The sequence below is a fragment of the Euprymna scolopes genome, chromosome 17 (genome assembly GCF_053919585.1).
Source record: "Euprymna scolopes isolate OS-2025 chromosome 17, ASM5391958v1, whole genome shotgun sequence".
NCBI lineage: Eukaryota > Metazoa > Mollusca > Cephalopoda > Sepiida > Sepiolidae > Euprymna > Euprymna scolopes.
Genome location: NC_136498.1, coordinates 69,522,230 through 69,546,921, shown reverse-complemented (window position 1 = coordinate 69,546,921; position 24,692 = coordinate 69,522,230).

Below are 24,692 nucleotides of genomic sequence, written 5' to 3'. Positions count from 1 at the left end.
TACCCTCCTCCTGCAGGACAACGCTCCGGTCTACAACACGCATGTCGCCAGATCAGAAGAACGGACGTGTGATAATGAAAGACGCCCCCATCCTCCCTACTCTCCTGACCTTGCACCCTCCGACTTTCACCTCTTCCCAGCCATGAAGTTGTTTTTGAAAGGAAAGCGTTTCCCAGATGATGCAGCCTTGATTTCTGAAGTCATATCGTTGTTGGAGGATCAACCTGGGTGTTCTACAAAAACGGTCTCCAGAGCTGCACCAAACGATGGGAGAAATGCATAACTCTGGGTGGTTCTTATGTAGTGAAGGACTAATAACTGTGCCAAGTTTCGTTGCTCTACTGCCATGGGAAGTGGGCCAAGAGCATTACTTATTGAACGCGCCTCGTATATATATATATATATATATATATATATATATATATATAAAGAAGAAGATATATATATATGAGTGTGTGTGTGTGTGTGTGTGCAACACTCTAAACAAACTAGGAATTAAAATAATAAAAACCATATCACAAACTATAAAACAAACATTAAAAACAATAAAACATCTCCAAAACAAACCAATTTCCAATGCAGACATATACACTGTTCCTTGCCAACATTGCCATTATATATACGTTGGTGAAACCCACCGTAGTTTAGAGAAAAGGCTCAATGAACATAAAAGAGATATAAGAAATAGCAATTCTCTGAATGCATTATTCTCTCATTCTTTGCAGAATAATCATACTTTTGACTTCAAACAAGCGAAAATAGTTAAATTTCTTTCCGCGATGGAGACTTTGTGAATCAGCGCTCTTGCAAAACCAAGTACAATTAAACAACGTGGAGGTGTTTAAAATTCATTGCCATTAATAAGTAAACTCCAATTAAAATAACATAATTTAATTACAGGTTAACTTTATCGCACCATAGAAAACACCACCTATAATAATACATATAATCAGTCAATAAATTGCAAGACATAAATATACACTCATTTCAGTTCAGTTACATATCCACATTTGCATTATAACGGTTATATTTATTCCAAAAAGAATGTAAGTTACGTCATATCTTTTTAAATATATAAACGGCGTCATGACGTTAAAGCATCTTACTCTCTTTACAACGCTATCAGTTTTTTTTGAATTTCCAACATTTTTCGTTCTGAAATAGAACAAAGTCATATTGTTCATTGCAACAAAAATGTGTTTTCAAATATTATACTGTTATTTTATTTCCTTAATTTCATTCATCCAGAAGAAGTCTTACAATAAATATGAAACGTTGATAAACACATAATTTGGTTCATTCCTTTTTTTTTAAACTTTTCTATCTTGTCGAAATACTATTTCCATTATTCTCATATATATATATATATATATATATATATATATATATTGTATCACTGCTTTTGTTTAGATATGTGCAAATAACAGTTCCCTCGTTGTATTACACGCAATTCATAAATATGTATATGAAAGGTAAAGGTAGTTTGCTTAAAACATTGCTGGTAAACAAATTTGTAAGTGTGTAAGAAGATTGTTAGCAATGTAGAATACTGCGATATTGAAGTGACAGACTTACTGTTTAATATCACAATCATCATCCCGGTTATATTAAACATGTCCATATTTACTGATTTATATGCGAAAGATTTAAAAATAAATAAATAAATATTCGTTCGTTTGTTTGTTTCTGTTCATACGTAACGTCACTTTAGCATCATTGCTAACAGTTTTTTTGCACACTTACAAAATTACATAAGCAAGCACAGCCGTCGAAATATTACTGTTGTGTTTAATTATGGCTAAAACGGCACTTGTGCTTTTAAATGAATTTAATAGTAAAAACTGTAGGTGGTTAACTCTTTGACAAATTTTCTTTCAGAATGTCTACTTTTATTTCACCTTCCCGAGTGTCACAGCTTGACAGCGCATAATAATAATATTTAATCTCACTAATTAAAAACACACCTGCTTGGAACGTAATTACGCACAATAAAACAACGAACAAAGTATACATATTTACAGTCACAGTTTTGTTTTTTTTGTTTTTGTTTTTTTTTGGGGGGGGGTTTACAGACACGTTCTTGTTTTGAATATTTAACATATTCGAGCTTAATCGAGCATAATGAAAATAAAGATTGACTAGATAAAGACTAGCAACATCTCTTCAGTTCGAAAGAGACTGCAGGGAAGATCCCTAATTAGGTTTCAAAGTCGATTTTGTATTCTGTCAAGATAGGAAAGAGTGCTCGAAACATCACCTTCGCAGATGTGACACCAGTAGTCCATCTCATATTGACTCTTACACAGTAGAAGATTGCGTCAGAAGTGAAATACTTTTTGGAGCGATAGAAAGACCCAACTATTCTTTCCATCAACCTTAACAAAAGATGTAAGTTTTCAATTTCAAGGATTTGATGAATGAGAAGACATATCCAGATACTCCATAGAGAACTATCTGGTAAAGTAAAACAGTGTGCCGGGTCTTTATCAAAGGTCTTTGATAAGTCAAAATCTATTATCTCCATATATAATTTAATATAATTTTTGGATTGCAGAAATTTTCCTCTGGACCAAAGTACCGTCGGTTTGCAACAACAGATACCACAAATAAATGCAATACATCTACTCTGACAACCACTATATTACGTAGCTTACGGCCATCATTTTTGCCACAGTCACTCATAATAATAAAATGCTACATTACATCCGATGAGCAACACCATCACATTCGCCACATCTACAGAGGAAGAAGTTCCTATTTCTCTTTCTCTCTCTCTCTCTCTCTCTCTCTCTCTCTCTCTCTCTCTCTCTCTCTCACTCACTCACTCTCTTTCTCTCTCTCTCTCTCTCTCTCTCTCTCTCTCTCTATTTCTCAATATTTAGTGCTCATTATCGCTACCAGTTGAGACTGGATCAAATTCTATATTTCCCTACGATATTTTGATTGCACCACCATTAACAGGTTATTGCATACATACACATTACATAATCTTTCCATTTCTTGATTCAAAAATAATACATTTTCCCTTCTTAAATTCCGCTCATTTTGATTGGTTGATACTTGACTATTCAGATATTCAGGAATCCACTTCTAAAATAAATAAATGAACGAATCATATTATGGCGTCACTCTCAATGGAAGAAATTAAATTAAACACACTAATTGATTGTCGTCGCTCTCCACATTTTACAATCGTGCTGAAAAAAACAAACAAAATTAAACATATTAACCGATTAGCGTTGCTAAAAAGAACAACAAAATTAAACATATTAACCGAATATTGTCGCACTCTACAAATTACAATGGTGCCGAAAAAAAAAATTAAACATTAACCGATCAGCGTCGCTCAATACGAAAGACAATAACTTTTGGGGGGTAAATTTTGACATTAGCTCCACCTTCATAATTTCTTTAACATGACGACTTCTATAGGTCTTCGACTATGCTAATTACGAAAATCTCATTTACATTTGGTAGAGACATATACTTTTCGCTGGTTGAGGTGTCAGTACCGAAAACCGTTCTTAACATGAGGTGGTTGGGGTTGTCTATTCCGAAGCCGTTCTTAACATGGGGAGTTTGGAGATGTCTATGCCGAAAGCGGTTCTTAACATGAGGAGGTTGTGGGTTAGCCACCAACAACAACCGTACTTTAATTTTTACGAGGAGAGCACTGCGTCAACCGGGCAACGCCGGTTAACGGGTCCTGCTAGTTCTAGAAATAAATCTCCTGCCAATTGATTCACTTATCCTGTACCATATTACAGTCAGCACAGTTTTTTTTCTGAGGTGGTTGACGACTTCTTAATTTATCACAGATTCAAAGAACTTACAAATGACGCGCAGGAGACTGATTGATCTGGACTGAGGCGCAGAAAACTCATATCCAGTATTTTAGAATATTGGGAAGACTGTCATTTTCCAAGATGGTTGGAAGTATTTTTCCTGTAACCAACTATTAAACAGCTTTGTAAGAATGTGAACGATTTTAGGTTGCATCTTATTAAGCACTGTAATTAGAATCAGGGCCAGTGGACTTGCTGGCATCAAGATTCTTAATAGGTTTGACAACATTCCAGACGGAGATATAAATGTTGCTCAGAGTCCTATGAGAAAATGAAGACGGTAGGCGGCCCTGACCGCAAAGGAGGCATTTGATGCAAAGTTTTTTGCATAAAGTTTGGTTTCATCATATGCTAGATAAATTACCTTTGAGCCATTGATGATGGTTGGGATAAAGGCCATGCATTTGGTCAGGACTGTTATTCGCCAAATTGGAAACCAAGCCTTTGCTTAGTCACTCTAGAGAGAACAGATTTGGCATAGGACTCTTTCACGTATTATATAACTCTTTTTGCAGTAGTTACTGATATTCCTACAAGCGACTATGATTTTAGATCATCAATTCTTTGAAAGCAATTGAAATGACCTTTTAGTTTTTGATGAAATCCCCTGAAGAGGGTAAAGCACTCTATATCAACGATTAACCAATTATTTATATCGGATGTGATACTGGGCATGCTTTTTTTTTTAATAATAATGGGGCGTAAAGGAATTTCTGATATAATCTTAGGTATCCTAGTCAGCTATCGATACACATTGTGGTGGAAATCAGAAATATCAGAAATCTAGTTGCACTGCTTTGGTCTTAACTGAGATAAATTCTAGCGGGAACAGAAGAGTGAATGAACAATGTTCAGAACAAGAAGACTTTCAAAATGTCCGCCAGCATCAGGTACGCGAATAGATTTGTCAACAATCTGTGTTAGGTCATAAACAAGGGAAAAATATGCACAAAACCTATATCATTGGTTTGTTTGAGTGGGCTATCCATTCAACATTGTGAGCATATAGATTGCTCTAGATTTATATACGAACTAAAAGAATACCCGTGCTAGAACAAAACAACTTTGCAGCACTTTTATGAACCCTTATTAATATTAAGAGCAAGATACCTTGATATTAAACCACATGTCTAGAATCTTAATTCTAATGTTGATCAATATCAATTACGTGATTTTGATTCTATGGCGTCTTAAAACTTCAGCTTAAGAGATCTAAAAACGAAATTGTAAGTCAAATAATTTTATTGAATTTGTGCCTATTATCTATTAAGAAAAATTCAATGCAAATCGTAAATATTTGAATTTTGGAATGGGGGGGTGCTTATATTATGTCCTGAAGCGCCTTTTTCATATTCCAAAGAAACTGAAATTTTGGCAATATTTTTAATGGTGTATAACAGCTATTGTTAAAATAAAAATTTAAATCGTAGATATCTAAATTTTTACCAATGGCTTCCACACCGTTTTAATCCATTTTCGATTAATCAAAACTATGCTAAATATACTCAACATTATGCATCTTTACGCCTCGCAGCTGTGATTCAAAATTCATAATGATCGGTTAATTAGTTTAGTACTGAATCCATACAAATGCATAAACATATACAGATAAGTAATATAAATATATGTATGTATTAATAATGAATACTCTCAGAAACAAAGGCCTGAGTGAATAGACGGGGCAGAGGGGCTATTGGAAACGACACGTCTTTATATTTTATGTCGTGTTTATTGTTTCGTAAAACCGAAAAAGTGTGTGAATTCTGCGAGGCGCGAAAGTTAAACGCGTCCTCATTTCGTCAGATAACATACCATCCATTCCTTTTATTACTTTGATATTTCAAACGTTCACTTCTAATTTTAAGTTCTGCTTTTACTGCTCTCGTATATCTGGTATATTCCTGTTCGAAATTATTTCAAAGTATGCCTCAACCATCTCCTTTCTGATTTCTCGTGTATGCCTCGCATTATTTTTTTGTTTCTGGACAGTTAATTTAAATAAACCTTCTGTCTGTACTGGAATCGGGCCATAAATGGATGTTAACATTTAATGCTGCTAAGACTAAGCTGTTTGAGACCTTCTCTTTGAAAGCAAAAAGAAAATATCTTAGGACTTAATTTGATTTCTATGTAACTGTTTTTGGCCGCTTATTTTTTGTTTTATTATTTATTTTTCTTTCCCCCGCCATATTCATGACAATGTTTTTTAATCGCAATTTTCCTCGATTTAGCTCTGCTGAGCGAGGAACAAAATCTGGTTAACTAGCCTTTATTTTAATTTTTTTTAATAATCACGTCAATTAGCCTATATTTAGCCATTATATATATATATATATATATATATATATATATATATATATATATATATTATTATTATTATTATTATTATTATTATTATTATTATTATTATAAATATTATCTTCTATATATTAATTTGCTTGTACGTACGGTGTCACGTCATCATCATCGCAAACATTAATTAATGAAACGCGTCATCATCATCGCAAACATTAATGTGAATTATCTCCCTTTATTGTTTAATCTTTATCAGTTAAAAATCAGTAATTCCTTTTATTTCCCAAAAGTTCCCGAACAAAAAAAAAACTAATAATAATAACTGTCTATTTATGGTTCCGGATTATTTTAAAGGCAATTATGCATAGAAGGTATCGTTCCACAGTTTAAATAGTATTTTACTTACATTTTTAACGATGCCTTCTGTTTATTATTGTAGGAACGTTTATTCTATTTTATTCAGTAATAAATATATTTTTTACATTTAACGTTACGAGTTCGTTTTTTTTTGTTTGTTTACTGTGCCACTTTATGTTTTTTTATTTACTTTTTATTTACACAACAAAAAATATGTTTCGAAATAAATGTTACAAAAGTCAAGAATGACTTTATTAAATAAATAACCAAAGTCACCATCCGCAAATACACTGAGTAACATAGTCAAAACATATTTTACGTCTTGTTCTGTTTTGCTTTTGTTTTATGGCATATCAATCTTTTTTCGTGTTATTTAATGCCGAATCGAGTAATTTTGTAACATTTATACATCTTCACGTTGTTTACATAGTTATTATTTATGTTTTGTCTGTTTTATTTGCTTCTTTTACAGGCATTCATCATCTTCTAATGCCCACCGACAGAGCATACATATTTAAATACTATAAAAAATGGACACGACAATTTTTTAATATGAAATAAAACACTTTGTTTCATTACTTACAATTTAATTTATTTAAAGAAATATTTATTTCCTATTTAAAGATTTTCAGTATATTTTATTTAACTGAAGAAATATTTATTGTTCATACATATATTTTTTCCATTATTTTTATTACATTGTTAGGTGAAGTTTCAGAATAGTTAACCCCCCTCCCCATATTAAGAATGGCTTTCAGCATGATTCTTACAATAGCGGTATCAAAGTTTTTTTTTATTATTATTTTAAAACAAATTATACAAAAAAAAGATACAAGACCATTGAATTTTTTTTTTCATTAAATCGCTATTTAGGTGAAGGTTCAAAATAGTTAACCCTTCTCCCCATAACCGTTTTTTTTATGCAGTAAAATACTGTTTCAATAATTATGGTTTAAATAAATATTTATTCCTTATTTAAATGTTTACACTATAATTTTTTTAATCGAAGAAATATTTATTGTTCATACATATATTTTTCCCTTATTTTTTTACATTGTTAGGTAAAGTTTCAGAATAGTTAACCCCCCTCCCCATATTAAGAATGGCTTTCAGCATGATTCTTACGGTAGTGTTATCAAAGTTTATTGATTTTTCTCATTTAACAAAATTTATAAAAAAGATACAACCCCCTCCCCATATTAAGAATGGCTTTCGGCATGATTCTTACAATAGCGGTATCAAAGTTTTTATTTTTTTATTTTAAAACAAATTATACAAAAAAAAAGATACAAGACCATTAAATTTTTTTTTCATTAAATCGCTATATAGGTGAAGGTTCAAAATAGTTAACCCTTCTCCCCATAACCGTTTTTTATGCAGTAAAATACTGTTTCAATAATTATGGTTTAAATAAATATTTATTCCTTATTTAAAGATTTACACTATAATTTATTGAACTGGAGAAATATTTATTGTTCATACATATATTTTTTCCTTATTTTTTTACATTGTTAGGTAAAGTTTCAGAATAGTTAACCCCCCTCCCCATATTAAGAATGGCTTTCAGCATGATTCTTACAATAGTGTTATCAAAGTTTATTGATTTTTCTTATTTAACAAAATTTATAAAAAAGATACAAGAACATTTTAAACATTTTTTTCATTAAATGGTTATTTAGGTGAAGATTTAGAATAGTCAAACTCTCTCCCCTTATTAAGAATGGCATTTTTATTATTTCAGCATGATGCTTACATTTTTCTTAATATAAAAAAAAGATACAAGAAAATGTTAAGCTCTTTTTTTTTTAATTAAACTGTTATATCAAAGATCGGAATAACTTACTTTATAGCCAATTAGCCAGCTGTATTAAAATGTTTTAGCATTTAATACCTAATAAGGTTTTATTAAAATTAAATTGTCACAAGCAGACGATATCGATTCAAAGGAGGTAATTCGTCAACAATTGTTTTAGCCGAATTTTACGGTAAAGTATAGTGGATTGGTGGATATATTATACATATCCCCCAGTTTGTATTTATTTGTTTCTCCACTGAGAAAATTAGGCACAAGGCCGTTTTTTAATGTTGAGAGAGAGAGAGGGAGGGGAGGGAAATGGGGACCAGCTCCCGATGGGTGGGAAATGGGAGTTGGATAGGAACTGTTGGCATGAAGAGTTGCCCCTACATTGACCAAGGTAGATATGTGGGGTTACCCCCACATATGGTCTTTGCTTGCAGTATCTGTCGGAACAGATACTACACTTTGATCTTGTCGCCCGGGTCGCAAAGGGCGGGGGCCAGTGTATATACATATCCCCCAAGTTATTCATTTGATAAAAGCAATATTTAATGAGCATTGTTCTTCTTGCCAGGCAATGGGTTTACCTGAACCAACAGGTGATCCTCCAATAGATAATATGACTCGAAATACAAACGGGCCTAATGTTGAATTGTTAAACAATAAACAATTAGAGGTCTTTAATACTATAATCAAGGCTGTCATGGCAACTGAAAAAGAAGCCCCACACAACAATTGCTTCTATTTAGATGCCCCAGCCGGATCAGGAAAAACCTTTTTATTCAACATGTTATATCATTACTTCACCTCCAGCAGTACTGTAACCGCCACTGCGGCATTGCTGCAATGCTACTAACTTCAGGGAAAACACTCCACAGTATATTCAAACTACCTGTACCTCTAACAGAAACCGATGTCTGTAACGTTTCTCCTGTATCAGAGCATGCTTCTTTTTTGAGAAAGGTAAAGGTATTCATCATAGACGAAGCCTCTATGATACCTAATCATGCACTGCTTGCTATAGATAGATGTTTACAAGATATAATGGGTAACGATAAAATATTTGGTGGAAAATTTCTCATACTTGGAGGTGACTTCAGGCAAATTTTGCCAGTAGTGCCACATGGATCACGTACATCTATTATAGACACCTGTCTTAAAAGATGCCCATTGTGGCATCATTTCAGTCAATTACAACTAACACAAAACGTCAGAACTAACATAAATGAAAAGGAGTTTTCTAGATGGCTCCTTCATCTTTGTAATGGTACACTAACGAGCAGTCTTAATGACGTTCCTGTAGATACCATAGATGTTCCTGGCTATTCGGTATGTAATGGTTCTCTAATCTCAGAAATATTTGATTGCAGCCCTCAAGAAATGGAAAATTGAATCATCATGACTCTAAAAAATACAGAATGTTTAACAGTAAATGTAGAAATTCTAAATAATCTTCCCAGAGGCATAAATACATATTTAAGTGCAGATTACATCTCCGATGATGATGCTGAACTTCAAAATTATCCTATCGAGTTCATAAATTCATTAACTCCATCTGGAATGTTACCTCACCGACTTAATGTGAAAATAGGGGCAATAGTAATGCGACTGCGAAATTTATCCATAAATCAAGGACTTTGTAATGGAACTAGGATGAAAATAAAAGAATGTCATCAAAACAGCATCATTGCTATTTTAATTAATGGATCTAATAGAGGTTCCACAGTTATCATACCAAGAATTAAGTTAAAGCCAAGTGATACAAATGTTCCGTTTGCATTTCATCAGATACAGTTTGCAATACGATTAGCATATTCACTGACCATCAATAAAGCACAAGGCCAAACTTTGGATAAGGTTGGTATATATCTTCAACAACCTGTATTTTCTCATGGTCAGCTGTATGTGGCATGTTCAAGAGCTCGATCTAAGTACAGTGTGAAATTTAAGGTAATGAAACTGCATAGAGATGATAATCAGGGCAGAAAGCGTGGTGTAACATATACTAAGAATATTGTTTACCGTGAAGTGTTATGAAAACAATCAGGAACAGCTATGGAATCTAAAAATTAACTTGGATGTAAATATGATTTTGGAAAAAAAAAAATTTTTTTAATTGCTTTCCTTATATTTAAAATTCATAATTTGATGAAAAAGTAGTGTACAGTTTGTTTAACCTACCTCACATCATTTTGATTATCGAAAAATCAAAATTTAACTGTACTTCGTAAGATTTACAGAAACACTTCATTTTATATGCATGTAATACACAAGAGTCTGAATATTATAACAGATTACAATGTTTTTATGGAAAAAACTTTTGTACAGAAAATTCAAAGTGTTCTATTTATATTATCAGGAAGTTGTGATGCATTAATTGAAATCTATATCACTAATTCGACTTAAAAAAATATTTGTGAATTTCCAAATCTTCATTGAATAAAATTTAAAATAAATAGAAAAGTCTATTGCATATGTAAAAGTTGACGGTTGCTAATTTAACTTCATTAAAAGTTATCAAAGTCAACCAAGAACTGCTCAATATTCTGGCTTAATGGATCATTTAGCAAGGAATGAAGATGGCGATTCTGGTGTACCAGTTATTCTACCATCTTCATTTACAGGAAGTCCTAGGAATCTTCAACAACTGTATCAAGATGCAATGGCAGTTTTCTGTAAATATGGAAAGCCAGACCTATTCCTTACCTATACATGTAATCCAAGATGTCCTGAAATATTAAACAACTTGGGGTCATCAGAACTTTCACAAAATCGATGTCAACAATGTCACACAGTTTGTTTTTAAATTCACAGTCTGACTCCCCAGAACCTGCTGACTGACCACTATTCTCACTCCAAGCAGCTAATCAACGTCCCTGTCACCGCCTCAATCATCACCAGCACTTCCTGACAATATCAACAGCATCAGTTACGATCGCATTGGCCATCAATAAAAGTTTTAACTACAGTTCTTTGTTTATTCTACTTGCTTCCATACGTTCATTTTTGTAATATAACAATAAGGAATTTCTTATTGATGTGTTTTACAAGATTTTAACTACCGTGGAATTTCCACGGGTCCTTCTAGTAAATATAAATATTATTAATTTATTTTTGTTTGCGATACTTTTTGAATGAATTGAATTATTTATACGAAGGTGTATTTCTATCAGAATGCAAGTTGGGAATAATTTTCTCTTTTACCCATTTGGTGCTTTCAAATGGGCATCAGCAAATGTATTTTTTTAATATAATTATCCACTGACACGTGTTTCGTCGTCTACGGCTCATCAGAGTGGCTGAATCTAGCTAGATTCGAAATCGGGACCCTATACTAACACAAAAACAACTGAATAACATCAACATAAAACGCGATACATACAGCTGTCGTGCGTGATAGTCCAGTAGTAGAGGTTTAAGCTTCTTGCCATGGGGTCGTGATTTCGAATCTCGCTAGATTAAGCCACTCTGATGAGTCGTAGACGACGGAACACGTGTCAGTGGATAATTAGTTTTTAAAAAAATATGTATATATAAGAGTCATAGTGACGGCGTCAAACCAGTTAGTAAGACACAAAGTTATCTTACAAATGAGTGTATCGGACATTTTATCGCATGGACACCTTCATAAGCAATTGATTATGAAATGTCTTAGAATAAAAAATATAACGCAACTATTTGTTGGGTATAAATTACTAATTTTTTAATAATTGATATTTTTATTTTTTTACTTCTATCTCTTCTGTAATATATGCATAAGAATAGCATATACATAAACCGTACTATAATAACTAGCGTAACCTGTGGATAGGCGTTGCCCGGGAAAAATTATTAAATAAAAATGGGAAGCCCCTACTCTGACAAATCCATATAAAATTTTTACTCGTATTTTTATTTATATATAAGTACTAGCAGATCGCCCGGCGTTGACCGGTCGTAAAATACGCATAAATATTATATTTTAATTCATACAGAAACTGAGACATGTGCATGCGAGTATTATTTTTTTTCTAAACGGTTCACTTATTGTAAATAAAAAAAAAGAATACTCGAGTTGAGTCGAAATCAAAATCTAAAGACAGTGAGTCAAGTATGATAACAATTAGGCCAGCTTGACACAATCTTTAAAGGCCTATTTATTCTTAACATAAGGAAGCTGTCATGTTTCATGACCGCACATGCGCAGTTGTGAAACAGTTGATAAACAGATAAAAATCCGATGCCCCCCACAAGTACCAATTTTTACATTTTGAACCCTTATCAGTATTTTTTTTTACACATCCTATATATTAAATTTCAAAATTGTAGATAAAAAATTCGTTGAGTATATAAGTTGAAAAGTGTCCCCACGCACACACATTCTCATTTTTATAGATATATAGATTAATTACAGCGTTCGTTAATTATTAAAGTTATAAATAACAAGGCCTATTGCCACTTGTATGTAAGGGGGCTACTATTTTGGCTCATGCCTAAAAGGGAACTATGGGGAGCTGAACGACATAAATTTAAATTTCAGCAGGTCAGTATAGTCAGGAGAGCAAGAAATAAGTTTGAAATTCAAAAGGGTCGGAGGGGAAAAAATATTAGAGTAGAATGTGTTTCGGCATCTATGGAGCTCAACGTGAAGGGGTGTGGTTTTGCTGCTTATCAGGTTAGTCAGTTTGTATGTACGTCTACAAAAAGCCTTCACAACCACTCAACTATTACAAATAACAACTTGACAACTGACAGCTGATCCTTCAATTTCCTCATCTTAACATTCACAGGCAACATGAATTGGAACAAATTCATTGAGGACATTGCCAAGGCTGCTGCGAAAAAGGTGAGCTCTCTCTCTCTCGACTATGCTAGAAAATCACTCACACCAGAGAGTATCATATATTTTTGATGAGGCCTCAATTCATTTATGCATCGGGTATTGTTACAGCATTTTGCCTGGTTCATCTATCACGTGTATCTCACTCGTAGACAGGGTTCAAAGAAAAAGATTCTCAAATCTAATAGACCCCCCCCCGCACTATCGACCATGCTCCAACCTCTGTCCCATCGCCGCAACGTTTCATCCCTGTGCCTGTTTTACAAGTATTTTGATGAAATGTGCTCTGACGAATTCATAGCAATTGTGCTACCTCGGCGTAATATTCCCGACAAACCCCACAGGCAGCAAAATCCCACCCTTTCACTGTTGAGGTCCCTAGATGTCTGAAAGCCGTCTACTCTAATTGTTCCTTCCATCGAATTGCCAAACTTTGGAATTCCCTTTCTGTTTGTTGCTTCCATGACTGTACTGAAATGCAAAAGTTTAAATTTAATCTGAACAGACACCTCGCTATTCAACTCTCCACCGTCCCCTGTTAGACATGATCCCAAATAGTAGCCCCTTACGGCTAAGTGGCAATGCTCCTTCCTTGATTGCGGTGAAAATAAGTAAAAAATAAATAGAAAGAAAAATAGAATAAAATACAGATTTTTTTTAAAATCACAGATAACATCGGGTAACAAATAAAATACAAAGGGATTTCTGTGACGAGGATGATTAAAAACAAAGAAACCATTATTTTCAGAATTTTGTCACATATTTAAGATTAGCGGGAGGGAGCGCCAGGCATTGCCTGGTCGTAAAATACGCTTAAGTATGATATTTTAATCTGTCCAGATTTCGTATATATTATTATAGAGTTGTAATTTCAAAAGTAAAATAAAGTATTTGGGTGCCATCAGCTAGAATCGAAACCAAAAGCAAAACTGTAGCATTCAAAGCTGGTGACGTTACCACTTTACCAACGTGACAAGCATATGAACTGATTAAAAATTAAAAATAAACTAAGATGTATGTACAAAATATATATTCAATTTGGATCCAATTTTGACCCCTTAAAAATTATTTTAACCCGTTAAAGACCCATAAAAGAACGGTCCGTAAAAATCCAATCATTTAAGGCCCCAAGCGCTGCTCTGCGACTTTTAGTTTCGGACGAGAGAAAGTTTGAAAATATGGACAGACAGGCAGACAGATATATTTATATATTCGATTTCAGATGACGCGGTGAGTTAGGTATTTAGGACGCGAGCCACAATTGAGATCTGAAGAAATCCGGTGCCCCCCACACACACACCTGATGAGGTTTATGGGGGGAAAAATTAAAAAGAAAAAGACTCAAATATCCATAATATAATTCTTTATCTTCAACAAATTTAATGATTGGCCAAATAACACTCGAAAAACCATCTAAATCGCCAGACGAATGTTGCTAGGCCATACTTATTTTAAAACAGTATCAAGCTATTTACAAAAAAATATTTCTTTAGTCTGAATTATTTATGGAAAGACATCGAGTACTTGCAGGAAGAACCACGTGAAAGTTGTCAACGTCCTAAGAGAAAGTGATTTTTATGGAACGAATTGGATTCGAACTTGAAGCAATCCGGTCGTCTGTCCGTGTCATTGATCACCGTCATCTCCTGGAAGAAAGATAAATCGATAATAGAGAAGAGATATTTGGATTTACATACATTCACATATAAACAGTTTCTTGAAAGCAAAAGAAATCAATATTACGGAACAGGTCGCGTAGCACAAAATGTTATACACAAGAGCAAGGGTCAGAGATAGGGAAGTGTGTTAGCAATTGGTAATAGATATATTTTTTGTGCTGTTTGTCTATGCGACTGCTTTCAGGAGATGTAACATAAAGCATGTCTGCTAGGATTTTGAAATACATGCTCCCGAAAGCAGCGTAGGCAAACACTCCGTTTGGAAACCTGCGTTAGAAACGTTGTATTATTTCATAACAAGGAAGAGCATCCTCGTAGTAATGTATACGTAGAGGCGAGGAATTATATTATTTTTATTTTCATGTGTTGGTTGGCAGACAATTTTAAATAATAGTGTTTGTACACAAACATTGGAAAGACGGGATTATTTGGCAGAAATAAGTTTATTTTTAAACTCATTTTTTACGTATTATGTTTAGATCAGCATTTAATTAACGGAATAAGCGAATAATTTATGCAAAAAACTTGCTCTGGATTTAAATAATAAGTAAAACGTAGATAAAATTTAAATTAAATTAAAAAATAAATGAAAATTAAAGGTATAAAAAATGAATATTGTACGTACTATTGCATAACTAAGAATAGTGGGGGATGCCCTTTTCTCTACCCTGCAACCTCTCTCCCACAGAAGAGACATTGCGAGCCTATCCTTGTTTTATCGTTATTTCCATGGCAGGTGCTCGTCTGAACTCCAATCTCTGGTTCCCCTCACTCATTTTTCACGAAAAACACCCGTCTAGCTGAATCCATTGTGAAAAATTTCCCCCGCTCTTTATCTGTGCCTAAATCAAAACGTGGATTCCATGAACAAAGCTTATTTCTTAGATCTGCACGCCTGTGGAACTCTGTTCCGTCTGCCTGCTTTCCACCTGACTACAACTTGGATGTCTTCAAGTCCAACGTTAACAAATTCCTAATGAACCTCCCCCTTAAGTAAACACTTCATCAAACCTCCACACTAACGCACTGTACTTGCAATAACCTTTATCCCTGAGTGGCTTCCGGGCCTTGATAAGTGGTGACCACCGTGTAAAAAAAAAGATATTTTTTTTTTTAAATCTTCCCTTTCCATTTATTTCCTTGCCAATTCATTTGCTAGAAATCGGGTCAAGACAGATCGCAGGAAGCCGAATCGTGATGTAACCTTTTAGCTAACCAAGCTCTGTTGGTTGCAAGAGATCTGTCTTATGGTGTAAGGCTGGGTCGGCGCCGATCTAATATAAAAATCCATGCGGGGCATAATTCGGTGTAATTAGCAAAATTCCAACCCCTATCGCTTCATTTGTTTTTATTTCTTTTTTCTGTTTTTTTTTTAATTATTTATTTACAGAAATTTCTGTTTGCTTTTATTATTACTTTATCGAAATCTTACATCCTAGCTTTTATGAAACTTTGCGTACGTTTGTCTGTGTTTTGTCCTACTGTAGTTGTGCGCATGCGTGTTATTTTTACACATGAATATGTGTGTATGTAGATTTACGATGTGTACGCGCATGAGCGTGTTTTTGTATGTATATGTGTGTGTCCTTTACAAACGCTTTTATGCGTGTATGTTTTTGCATGTATGAGGGTGTTATTTTTCACATATGTGTGTTCATGTGTGTATGATTATAAGGGAACAAACTTTGATTCGTTCTGCTTTAGCATATTAGTGGCCTGCCAAGGCCACAGAGGAGACAACCAAGCAAAAAAAAAAAACTATTCAAAATTCATCCAAAGCAGCAAAGCTAAACCTGGCTTGGCATAATAATATATATACAAATGTAAAAATGTTGGAATATTTATTGGTTTTAAAATATAGGGGTTTTTTTTTTTTACCAAAACCATAGAATAGTATAATAATCTTCGAAAATCTTGCAAATTTTCATGTAATTTCGTCCCATAGAACCCTAGATATGAGGATTTCAATATTCAATTTGGCTAGCAGTATAGATATATTCAAATATATATCCAAATATATATATATATATATATATATATATATATATATATATTATATATATATATACATATATATATATAAGTGTATAGATAGATATACAACCATTTCAATATTAAATTTGGCTACGAGTGTATATATATATAAATAAAAATGTATATATATATATATATATATATATATATATATATATATATATATATATATATATATATATATATTAGAAGGTAAACAGTTACATTTGGTCGCTAAAAATCTTTTTTCTCTTAAGCGTAAGATGGTTTAAGGGTCGCCTGGTGATTCTCATTGACTGAAGCAGATGGCTGCTTGTAGCGACCAAATGTAACTGTTTACCTTTTAATAAATAAAAAATAGTTGTGCTATCGAGCACTATCTAACAACCTCGTTGAGTTTATTAGTTCCTACTTTTGAATATCTCAAGCATGGATGTATATATATATATATATATATATATATATATAAGTGAACGTGTCTGTGTGTGTACATTTCCCTACGCAAAAATTCTGCCAATTTTTAGTCTACAGACTCGAAATTTGATCTACAGGGTACTGAGATTTGGGAAAATCGATGTGATCGGTTTTTTGCCAGAGATTTAGCGATTAAGGGGTCAAAGTTCAACGATTTGACCTTTGAGAACTTTATCAAACTCCTCCGATAATTTTGGGTCTACGCACTTGAAATTTTAGATATAGGTTCCTTGGACATGGATCTAACTTAATAACTTGATTTGAGTCCAAAACAATAAATTTTAAGGGGTCATAATAGGGGTCAAAATTTAAAAAAAAGACCTCAGCGGTCTCTTCCAAATTACTCAGATAATTTCTGGTCTAAATATTTGAAATTTTACATAAAGGGTATTCAGAGATAGGGCAAGCTTTTTCATCAGTTGGGGTCGAAAATTTTTAGTTACCAATATATAAATGTATGTATGTTGCATGTCTGCCTTAAACTTTCAATAGAGGCGACGGATTTTACCAAGATCGGTATTGTTTTAAAGTTCGATCTTTCATACGACAAATATCGAAAAATTGCCTTCAAATCCCCTTCAACTAGGCACTTTTCTACAGGGGGGTTCACTTTTTTCGCCGATATTTTTTAAAGTTATCCTCTCCTTTCGATTGTCTAGCCTTAATTTTAAAAAATGTCGCTTCCGTTTTGGCGGTGGTCGTGACAGCATAAACGTTAGGTTTTACCCCGTTCTTTTCCTCCTTTCCGGTACGGGTTCGAGCCTGCCTTCCTACTACCACTTTTTGTTTGTTCAACATACACATCCAAACACCCGGGCAACGCCGGGCTGAAATGCTAGTACATACATATATATATATATATATATATATATATATATATATATATATATATATGTATATATATATACAGGTTTTAATTATTATAGTAAATAATTATATATATATATATATATATATATATATATATATATATATATATATATATATATATATATGACAATATAAGTCGGTCACTAGAGTGACCGCCCAGCGGTTACAAGAAATGTGCTCCCCTCTTTTGGAAATAGGGTATGATTATGAATATCTCCAGCATCAAATAATCCTTAAACACTATGAAATTTAGTTTATGTATGAGGACCAAAGGGAAGAGATATAACATATGAGAAATATTTGGGACCATGTTTCCCCTTGCTATTATTTCAGATTATTTGAAAATATAGTAACAATTTTTAGTCTTCCCTCCATCAAGTCCAGATTTTTTTAGGAAATATATATATATATATATACATATATATATATATATATATATATATATATGTGTGTGTGTGTGTATGTATATATAATTTACTTATACAAACATTGATGGCTACATATGTGCATATATATTTCTGTAATCATCCGTGACGGCAGTTTTCAAGGGTAATTCTTGGCCTGAAGACGTAATCTCCCCAATAATGGGTGATTGCAGAAACATGTATGCACATATGTAGCCATCAATGTTTGTATGAATAAATTTAATATACCTGCTCTATTTTCTCATTGAGCACTTTTTGGTAGACACATGTTGTTTCATTGGATGTACTTCTAGGAAACAAAACTCTACTGCCATATATATATATATATATACATATATATATATATATATATATATACATATATATATATATATATATATATATATATATATATATATATATATATATATTAGTAGCATCGCAAGACCACAAAGGAGACCACTAAGCAAAAACAAACAAAGCAAAGAGAGAGATACCACCTTTTTTTTGGGGGAGGGGGGGCAATTTTATAAGTTCCAAATGTCAGCGATTATTGATCAGAATTTAACAAATAAAGGCTTGTTTAAAGGTAATGACATGAATTGTGTAGTTGGCTACGTGATGTTTGCCTTAAGATCGCATCTTAAGGAAAACATCCTTCATCCAGGGTCTATTTATGCACTTTTTACAGTCAAAAAATTTTCAATCATAGTCATTTGTTTTCCTAGTTTTTCATATAAATTACAAATGATGGAGGGGGGGCAAAACTTGCTGCTATGGTTTCAAATGATCTAAAATAATAGCAAAGGGAGACTTGATTCCAAATATTTCTTTTATGTTATATCTCTCCTTTTTGGTTTTCATACATAAGGTAAATTTTACAATGCATATGGATTATTTGATACTAGGGATAATAATAATCGTACCCTGTTTCCAAAAAAAGGTGGATTTGACATATTAGTAATATTTACAATCAAGTCTGCTCTTGCTGTTATTTCAGATCCATTGAAACCATAGCAGCAAGCTAATACTTTATTTTATTTTCCTTACGTTCGTATTGCAAAGATATTTGATCAATGATCCAGGATATGACCTTAAACTATATCCGATGGTGAGGCCCCAACTTGCGGGCTTTGGGGGTGTGTGGAGCTACTCTTTAATAGCCATTGCTCCCAGGTCCACTCTGATCCAGAGTGGTAGTACTTGTTAGGGTCCCAACTATGGATTTAATAGAAACCGATTTGAAAATATATATATATATATATATATATATATATATATATATATATATATATATATATATATATATATATATATATAGTAAAATAAAAATAAAAAATATTTATGTCTCGGCAGTACAGTGAAAAGCATATCTTATTTTTCTTTTATTAATATTATTGGAATTTTTCCCCCTTTTCCCCTTGTACACATTTTTGTGAATTATTCCATGGATTTCTGCCTTTGGATTATTTTTGACCATCTTTCAATTACGGGATTTCCTTGGATTTTACTTGTGCAAATGGAAATTCAATTAACTTTCTTGAAGTTATATATTTGGATTTTACCGTCACTGGATTATTTATCTTCCACCAGACTATCCATTCACGTGTAATCACTTTTTTCTTTACCATATTCACTCTGCTTCACTTTTTTGTTATCAAGTAAGATCTTTGACTTACTTGTTGTTTCATCAAATACTTTTGCATGCAAAATCCGATCCTGCATTTTGCTAATTCCTACCCTCTGATGAGAAGGAAAGTATTTCTTCGAAACTCCGCGGATTAAGGACTGTCCACTTATCAAGTGTTTCCTTTTCAGATTAAATATGTTTTTAACTCTTTTTCAAAGTGTTTTTAACATGTTTTATTAACTGTTTGCTCATATATATATATATAATATATATATATATATATGACTTTTCAAAGCTTAATGCTTTTCATCAAAAGTGGAGAAAAAACGGCATTATACCAGAGTAGGGGCAAAGAAGACATACATTTAGAAATTGAATTTAAAATGCTATATATACATTTAGAAATGTTATATATTTATTGAGAAATTGAATTTGAAATGCTATATATACATTTAGAAATGTTATATATTCATTTAGAAATTGAATTTGAAATGCTATATATACATTTAGAAATGTTATATATTTATTTAGAAATTGAATTTGAAATGCTATATATACATTTAGAAATGTTATATATTCATTTAGAAATTGAATTTGAAATGCTATATATACATTTTGAAATGTTATATATTCATTTAGAAATTGAATTTGAAATGCGATATATACATTTAGAAATGTTATATATACATTTAGAAATTGAATTTGAAATGCTATATATACATTTTTAAATGTTATATATTCATTTAGAAATTGAATTTGAAATGCTATATATACATTTAGAAATGTTATATATACATGTAGAAATTGAATTTGAAATGCTATATATACATTTAGAAATTTTATATATACATTTAGAAATTGAATTTGAAATGCTATATATACATTTAGAAATGTTATATATACATTTAGAAATTGAATTTGAAATGCTATATATACATTAAGAAATGTTATATATACATTTAGAAATTGAATTTGAAATGCTATATATACATTTAGAAATGTTATATATACATGTAGAAATTGAATTTGAAATGCTATATATACATTGAGAAATGTAATATATTAATTTAGAAATTGAATTTGAAATGCTATATATACATTAAGAAATGTTATATATACATGTAGAAATTGAATTTGAAATGCTATATATACATTTAGAAATGTTATATATTTATTTAGAAATTGAATTTGAAATGCTATATATACATTTAGAAATGTTATATATTTATTTAGAAATTGAATTTGAAATGCTATATATACATTTTGAAATGTTATATATTCATTTAGAAATTGAATTTGAAATGCTATATATACATTTAGAAATGTTATATATACATGTAGAAATTGAATTTGAAATGCTATATATACATTTAGAAATTTTATATATACATTTAGAAATTGAATTTGAAATGCTATATATACATTTAGAAATGTTATATATACATTTAGAAATTGAATTTGAAATGCTATATATACATTTAGAAATGTTATATATACATTTAGAAATTGAATTTGAAATGCTATATATACATTTAGAAATGTTATATATACATGTAGAAATTGAATTTGAAATGCTATATATACATTTAGAAATGTAATATATTAATTTAGAAATTGAATTTGAAATGCTATATATACATTTAGAAATGTTATATATACATGTAGAAATTGAATTTGAAATGCTATATATACATTTAGAAATGTTATATATTTATTTAGAAATTGAATTTGAAATGCTATATATACATTTAGAAATGTTATATATTCATTTAGAAATTGAATTTGAAATGCTATATATACATTTAGAAATGTTATATATTCATTTAGAAATTGAATTTGAAATGCTATATATACATTTAGAAATGTTATATATACATTTAGAAATTGAATTTGAAATGCTATATATACATTTTGAAATGTTATATATTCATTTAGAAATTGAATTTGAAATGCTATATATACATTTAGAAATGTTATATATACATGTAGAAATTGAATTTGAAATGCTATATATACATTTAGAAATTTTATATATACATTTAGGAATTGAATTTGAAATGCTATATATACATTTAGAAATGTTATATATACATTTAGAAATTGAATTTGAAATGCTATATATACATTTAGAAATGTTATATATACATTTAGAAATTGAATTTGAAATGCTATATATACATTTAGAAATGTTATATATACATGTAGAAATTGAATTTGCAATGCTATATATACATTTAGAAATTTTATATATACATGTAGAAATTGAATTTGAAATGCTATATATACATTTAGAAATGTTATATATACATGTAGAAATTGAATTTGAAATGCTATATATACATTTAGAAATGTTATATATTGATTTAGAAATAGAATTTGAAATGCTATATATACATTTAGAAATTTTATATATACATTTAGAAATTGAATTTGAAATGCTATATATACATTTAGAAATGTTATATATACATTTAGAAATTGAATTTGAAATGCTATATATACATTTAGAAATGTTATATATACATTTAGTAATTTAATTTGAAATGCTATATATACATTTAGAAATGTTATATATTTATTTAGAAATTGAATTTGAAATGCTATATATACATTTAGAAATGTTATATATACATGTAGAAATTGAATTTGAAATGCTATATATACATTTAGAAATTTTATATATACATTTAGGAATTGAATTTGAAATGCTATATATACATTTAGAAATGTTATATATACATTTAGAAATTGAATTTGAAATGCTATATATACATTTAGAAATGTTATATATACATTTAGAAATTGAATTTGAAATGCTATATATACATTAAGAAATGTTATATATACATTTAGAAATTGAATTTGAAATGCTATATATACATTTAGAAATGTTATATATACATGTAGAAATTGAATTTGAAATGCTATATATACATTGAGAAATGTAATATATTAATTTAGAAATTGAATTTGAAATGCTATATATACATTAAGAAATGTTATATATACATGTAGAAATTGAATTTGAAATGCTATATATACATTTAGAAATGTTATATATTTATTTAGAAATTGAATTTGAAATGCTATATATACATTTAGAAATGTTATATATTCATTTAGAAATTGAATTTGAAATGCTATATATACATTTTGAAATGTTATATATTCATTTAGAAATTGAATTTGAAATGCTATATATACATTTAGAAATGTTATATATACATGTAGAAATTGAATTTGAAATGCTATATATACATTTAGAAATTTTCTATATACATTTAGAAATTGAATTTGAAATGCTATATATACATTTAGAAATGTTATATATACATTTAGAAATTGAATTTGAAATGCTATATATACATTTAGAAATGTTATATATACATTTAGAAATTGAATTTGAAATGCTATATATACATTTAGAAATGTTATATATACATGTAGAAATTGAATTTGAAATGCTATATATACATTTAGAAATGTAATATATTAATTTAGAAATTGAATTTGAAATGCTATATATACATTTAGAAATGTTATATATACATGTAGAAATTGAATTTGAAATGCTATATATACATTTAGAAATGTTATATATTTATTTAGAAATTGAATTTGAAATGCTATATATACATTTAGAAATGTTATATATTCATTTAGAAATTGAATTTGAAATGCTATATATACATTTTGAAATGTTATATATTCATTTAGAAATTGAATTTGAAATGCTATATATACATTTAGAAATGTTATATATACATTTAGAAATTGAATTTGAAATGCTATATATACATTTTGAAATGTTATATATTCATTTAGAAATTGAATTTGAAATGCTATATATACATTTAGAAATGTTATATATACATGTAGAAATTGAATTTGAAATGCTATATATACATTTAGAAATTTTATATATACATTTAGGAATTGAATTTGAAATGCTATATATACATTTAGAAATGTTATATATACATTTAGAAATTGAATTTGAAATGCTATATATACATTTAGAAATGTTATATATACATTTAGAAATTGAATTTGAAATGCTATATATACATTTAGAAATGTTATATATACATGTAGAAATTGAATTTGCAATGCTATATATACATTTAGAAATGTTATATATACATGTAGAAATTGAATTTGAAATGCTATATATACATTTAGAAATGTTATATATACATGTAGAAATTGAATTTGAAATGCTATATATACATTTAGAAATGTTATATATTGATTTAGAAATAGAATTTGAAATGCTATATATACATTTAGAAATTTTATATATACATTTAGAAATTGAATTTGAAATGCTATATATACATTTAGAAATGTTATATATACATTTAGAAATTGAATTTGAAATGCTATATATACATTTAGAAATGTTATATATACATTTAGTAATTTAATTTGAAATATATATACATTTAGAAATGTTATATATACCGGGGGAAACATAATGAAATGGGAGTGAGATCATTAGAAATAAA